General features: G+C 41.1%; 1 pseudogene; it reads left to right on the top strand.

The window, feature by feature from the left end:
- The first annotated feature begins 658 nt into the window (after positions 1–658).
- LOC143140524 (gap junction beta-7 protein-like) lies at positions 659–1,466 on the top strand (annotated as a pseudogene).
- The last annotated feature ends 4,873 nt before the right edge of the window (positions 1,467–6,339 follow it).

Here is a 6,339-nt window from a genome sequence, read left to right as displayed (position 1 = left end):
GTCCAGGCAGGTAAAAAGACAGTAATCCAGACTTAATGTGATGAAGGAATGCAAAACAATCTCTGTGTCCTAAAATAGAGAGTTCTAAGTTAATAAAAAAACATGACTGTACAAACATTGTGATGTGGGTAGTTTCAAGATCAACGTAAGCGCTTGGCATTGTCCACATACATTAATGACTACACATAGAAGCACCTTGAAAAATGGAAAATTAAATGCAAACATTTCAATATAGTTCAATAATATTTCAAGAAGGTTTAATTATAGGCCTTGTGAAACAAAGTGCTTACCCTGATTGTGAAACTACCCATGTGTTGTTCAAAATTTAGATTACTAGATTACAGATTAGTTGCAACAGGGTTGATATGTTCTAGCAGGGAATAAACTTTGCCATGTGCAGGGACCCAATCACAAGGATCTCTGTTCTATCAGAATTTAGCTGTATTAGCTAGTTGACCATTAGACATTCCCTCTCCACAATTACTGCACATGATCTCAAGAGATGTTTCAAGCCAACAGCATTGTTTCGGTAATGTGAGTTGGATTGTTCATCTGCACTGAGATTCACAGTAGGCATTTTTCAAATAAATACCTTCTTTTCATCTAAATGTCTTCGTGTCTTTCTTTTGACCTACATATCTCCCTGTAATTTCCAGGTCTCTAAGCAGCCACTAAATCATCTGAAAGATGACTTTGAACCAGCTCATATCTCTGATTTTTGGGTTCAACGCTTATTCCACCTACTTTGGACGAGTCTGGCTATTGGTATATCTCTATCAGGTCGTGGTCTGCATTATATTTGCCCAGTACGTGTGGATCATTAATTTTGAGTGCAACACAGGCCAGCCTGGCTGCACCAAAGTCTGCTATGACCACTTCTTCCCCATCTCCCCCAGCCTGTTATGGGCCCTGCAGCTTGTGGCCATCAGCTGCCCTTCTCTGCTGGTGCGGTGCTGGTACCAGGGGCGCATACAGAAGAAACGCAGGAACACCAGCAGCCACAGGGGGGCGGATTTGAAGGCGAAGACGTTTCCCGACGTGCTGTGGTTGATTTGCCTCAGCCTGCTCCTGAGGGGTGCTTTGGACGTGGGCTTCCTCTATATCTTCTACTACATCTACCACAGCTGCAACGTGCCCGGGCTCTACAAGTGTGACATGCCGCCGTGTCCGAACAAAGTGGACTGCTACATCTCACATCCCACCGCAAAGAAGATCTCCTTGCTCTTCATGGTGGTGTCGAAGTGCGTCTGCATCGTCATGAGCGTCTGTGAGATGTCTATCTGATCTACCAGAAGATCCACAGGGAGTACAAGAAGACTCGCCAGCGGATGTTTCCGGAGAGACATGAGCTCGGCGAGCTCGTACTGCCCAGGACCGACCCGACCGCTTCCAGAGCCCTGTCCAGAGCCTCGGTCCAAAACCCCCACAGTTCGACCGCCTCTGAAGCCCAACAGTCATTTGTATAGGCCACACACACACACTTACACACACACACACACACTCACACACACACACACACACACTCACATACAAACACACACACTCACATACATACAGTACACACTCACATACACAAACTTGAATGAATATGGTCACCACCATGTTAATACTGAATGTTGGAGCACATATCTGGTAAATGAAACACAAACCCTGACATAAAAGCACCATGCAGCATGGTGAAATAACTTCTCTCAGGACAATACACACCCAGAACCTCATCGCACAGCAAATCTTACCAGACGCAACCTCCACAGGGTGTCCAATGAGACTTCCCACCCACAACACAGTCATAAGGGAGAATTCTAAATTGTGAAAGTGTAAAGGATTGTATGGGTGGATGCAAATCAGTGTGATGTATACCATTATTTGGTGATAATAAAAAGAATGAAATGTCATTGACTGATGTCAATTCTGTTATATTAGATTAGATTCAACTTTATTGTCATTGTGCAGAGTGCAAGTACTGAGACAACGAAATGCAGTTAGCGTTCAACCAGAAGTGCAAAAAACAGTGCAGTGTGAACAGTATAGACAAGTGGTGCAGTATAAAGTCTACACAGATAGCATTACTGTAACATTACAATGAATAGCCATAGGTGGGATAGGGTGCCACGTACATTGTTGTCCCTGGTGGTGGTGGTGTGTATGTGTGTGTGTGTGTGTGTGTGTGTGTGTGTGGGGGGGGGGGTTGGCTGTCACCAAAGTGCAGTGTTAGTGTTCAATAGGGTGACAGCCGCAGGATAAAAGCTTCCTCTGAACCTGCTGGTCCGGGTGCTGAGACCTGTAACTATAAAGTTATTGTGAGCTAAAACAGTTAACATGACAGCGACGTGGCTCTGTGGCGGCCATTTTGGATGTTTTTAAATTGCAACCCAAAGGGAAACAGGAGCCAGTGTGTGATGCGGTCACAATCCATATCCACACTTCTGATGCAAAGCTGAAATCAGTGCTCATTATCCATCCTCTTCCTTTCCTCTTTCCTCAAGAGTCCACCCTAGTGTGGTCGTAGTTTGGAGACTAGAGACTTTCAGTATTTGTAATGATGTGTGTGTGTGTGTGTAGTTCCAAAACTAGTTTCAAGACTACTTTACTAAACTGATTCTAAGCTACAGCCGGCCTGTCACCTCTCTCCTCTGAGATGGTGATATTTGAAGACATAATACCCTCTTTCTTACCAAGCCCTTCTCTCTCCTCTCTCTCTTTATTACTAAGCCCCCCCCCCCTCTCTCTCTCTCCTCTCTATTTCTTACTAAGACCCCCCCCCCCCTCTCTCAGGGGCTGCAGAGACCTTTGAAGGGGCAGGGGCTCAAATTTAAAAAAAGGGCACATGGAACAAAATTTTCAGAAAACGTGTTAACTTTATTTAAAACTTAATTTTGATTACAACCCAATAGAGAATACATAGGCTACATGCAAATTATATCAAAATAAAATCTTCCATCATTTAAATTCTAGCATTATGCTATTTCAATGATGATGGTGGGACAGGCTATTATATGGTTTAGCAATTTGCAAAGTAGTCTAATGTACTGATAAACATTTTATAAATGTTCATATTTATTCATTATGTATCAAGAATAATGGGTGTAAATAGCAGACAGAGCTGTAACACATTTTTCTCATTTCTCTTCTTGGTTCTGAAAATTCAATAGGAGTGCATGTACTGTAGGCCTACTGTAGCCAGGGCACAGACTAGGGCTGGGATAAACGATTATTTTTTAAACGATTAATCTAGCGATTATTTTTTCGATGCATCGATCTAATCTAACGATTCATTTTTTTCAGTCCGATTCGATTTCAATTCGATTCGATTATCAATTATCTCCCCATTAATTCACTAATAGCAACTTATACATGTTTATTTACACATCTGAATGAAAAAAACATGAATTCTTTAACATTGCAATATATGTTTATTGCTCTTAAGATTCCAAAATAAAAGACTATACAAAGTGCAAAGTAATGCATTCTTAGTCAGAGGTAGCAGTCAATAAAGTTCAGTAGTGTATGTCTAATTGAGTGCCTGTCATTTTAAAACGTTTGTGTGGGAATCCTTGCAATTAACATTAACACAGTTAAAAGGCTGCTGATGTGTGGATGCAATTCATAATGTAGTTAGTTCAAATAACGGTTCGTACTTCTCCTTTGGACAAGCACTTTTGAGTCTTGGAAAACACTTTTCCATTTACATCGGGATTTTGCAAACATTCAGTCAATAAAATGAGCCCTGCATTAGTAACGAATAAGCAGCTGCAAGTAAGCATGCTAAACTTGACACGCAAACAGTATTCTAACGTTAGCTTTGAGATACTGCTTGATTGCATACTGTAACTTAACTTAGTGCATTGAGGAGACTAAACTATGTTGTGATAAGACCTTAGCAGAGTTTACTTTAACTTAAGTTTTAATGCTGCAAATTTGCACAGCATGGTCACGATGCTAAGCGGATTTAATAGCAATTTAGCCCACTGTGTTCTATGCCATGGGTTCCCAAAGTGGGGGTCGGGACCCCCCGGGGGGTCGCGGGACGCCGAGGGGTGGGTCGCGAAATGATTTCCATAAATCAAATAAATTTGGGAAAAATAAAAGAGCTGTCACTTGACCGCACATTAAAGACAGATTTTAATTCCAAGACGCTTGCTGAGTTCTGGATTTCAGTGGAGGGAATATCCACAGCTATTCAAGGCCGCGATAGACGTACTGACGCCGTTTGGCTCCACATACCTGTGCGAAAAGACTTTCTCTGCATTGACATATATTAAAAACAAATACAGATCGCGTCTAAATGTGGAGGATGATCGATCTCCATGTGGCCGTCTCCACAATTAAACCAAGAATGGACTTGCTGTGTTCCGCGCATAGGGCGCATCCATCTCATTATATGAGATTAATGCTGAAACATAGTTGCCAAAATGTAAATTTGCGCAGCAACAATGTACATATGTTTACAACAGTTTGTAGATATTACCCTGACTGAGATATTCTTCTGTTAAAATGGAAATTAATGTTTCAAAGTTAAGTTTGCACGACAGCAATAATGTGCACTCATGTTACATGGATATTATTTTTTGACTAAGGTATTCTGCTTTTATCATATAGTAAATTTCTATATGTAAAATCATAACAGGCTGCTCTGTTCTTTTGTGTTGTCGTTAAGCCCGTGTTTGGATAAGCCTAGTGCGTATGGCCAGTGCGCACATTTTATTTTATTTTTTGAGTCACATCCAGGGATAGTGGGGGTCGCCAGTCTCTGGCACGGTTATTTTGGGGGTCGTGGGTTGAAAAGTTTGGGAACCCCTGTTCTATGCAGCGCTTCTATGTGGCAACAACAATCCTTCAACAACCATGAATATTCAAGGTTGCCAACTCTCACGCATCTGGCGTGACACTCACGCTTTCAGCACCAATCTCACGCTCTCACGCACACACAAGAAATGTCATGCCAAATCCATTCTTTTTTTTGCAATCCGTTCATTTTTTGTTGATGACTAGACTAGACCACAATTGTTTCTAAATGACAGGATACGAGTTTAAGGCATACATATGTCTAGACCAACAGCAGGTAGGTCTAATATCCGCCTACAACGTTCACAGCGCAGTTTTCCTTGATTGTTGATTCGCTGACTAGGCTATTTTAATCCTGTCCGCGACACCTTCACGGAACACGCTGCTATTTAGACATGAGGCAGACCGACACAAAGTGTGGCCGCCCATTCTTCTCTAGGAACTACTCGCAAAGTAGCCTCACAGACATCACATGAAATAACTTTTTCTCATCTTTTATAAGGTGCTATAGCCGCTATTCGCTGCCATAAACGATTCGCGAGAAAATTAACTTTCAAGAAATAATCATATTAGGCTAGCTCTGCGCTCATTTTAATTCATATAGGTGGAATATCTCACAAACTTTTCGTTCCACACATGACAAACTGTAAACCAGAATAAACAGCAGACCTTACCGAACACAAAGATGTAATGCAATCCCCTGTACAATAAGCTGTTCCAGAGTAATCCGGTTTTGAAATGGTAGCAAATTTCTATATTGTGTCCATTTTGGGCTTTAGGTGTCTTAAAACTGAACTGCGCTTAAATACTAAGATAATGCTAAGCATGCATGTATTTAAGTGTCTTAAAGAAGTGTGCTTATATTGGTCAATGCATAATTTCATAACAGGCCAAATAGAAAATAAATGTTAAATGTTAAATATAGCCTAGACATAATATTAAAATCAGATAATGTAGGATAGTATAGAGTTAGATAAAGTTGGATGGCTCCAGAACTCACACCAGTGGATTGGGTCTTAAAGGAGCCACACCACTTTTATGACACTGTTCTGTTGACCTTTAGATTTGTTGCTAGGGCATGAAGGGCAGGCCAATTATGAGTTCTGTCCAACATTGATGGTAGGTTTAGAAAAAGTCAGCACATTTTAATCATATTGCAATAATACCAATAACCGTGATCATTTTGGTCATGATTTTTCATCAAATATTCATCTCTAGTGTATCTCTAGTGGCTGGTAGACTTTGGAATCCACCAGCCACAATGGTAGGTGGAAAAAAATATTTTAGGCTATTTCCATCCCTGATACATACATACACTCATACACACATTCATAAGTCTCAATCTGTCCATTTCTTTCCACAAAACTCGCCAGAAGTCAACATTTAAGGGGTTATTTTTAAATTTTTTCTACTGAGCTACTACCTTTTTCAGGTGGGCAGAGGGGCCCTTTTCATGTCTGTGCCCAGGGGCCCAGTGGCTCATAATCCTTCCATGCCACGGGGTTAAAACACTGGTCTTGTTTTCAAGTGCAATCAATAATTTAATTGTACATT

This window comes from Alosa pseudoharengus, unplaced genomic scaffold (assembly GCF_046254945.1).
Source record: "Alosa pseudoharengus isolate Yale_2024_CS ecotype anadromous, Long Island Sound unplaced genomic scaffold, YU_APseudo_1.1 YU_APseudo_1.1_scf_23, whole genome shotgun sequence".
In the NCBI taxonomy this organism is placed as follows: domain Eukaryota; kingdom Metazoa; phylum Chordata; class Actinopteri; order Clupeiformes; family Clupeidae; genus Alosa; species Alosa pseudoharengus.
This window is presented reverse-complemented; position numbering and strand designations above follow the sequence as displayed.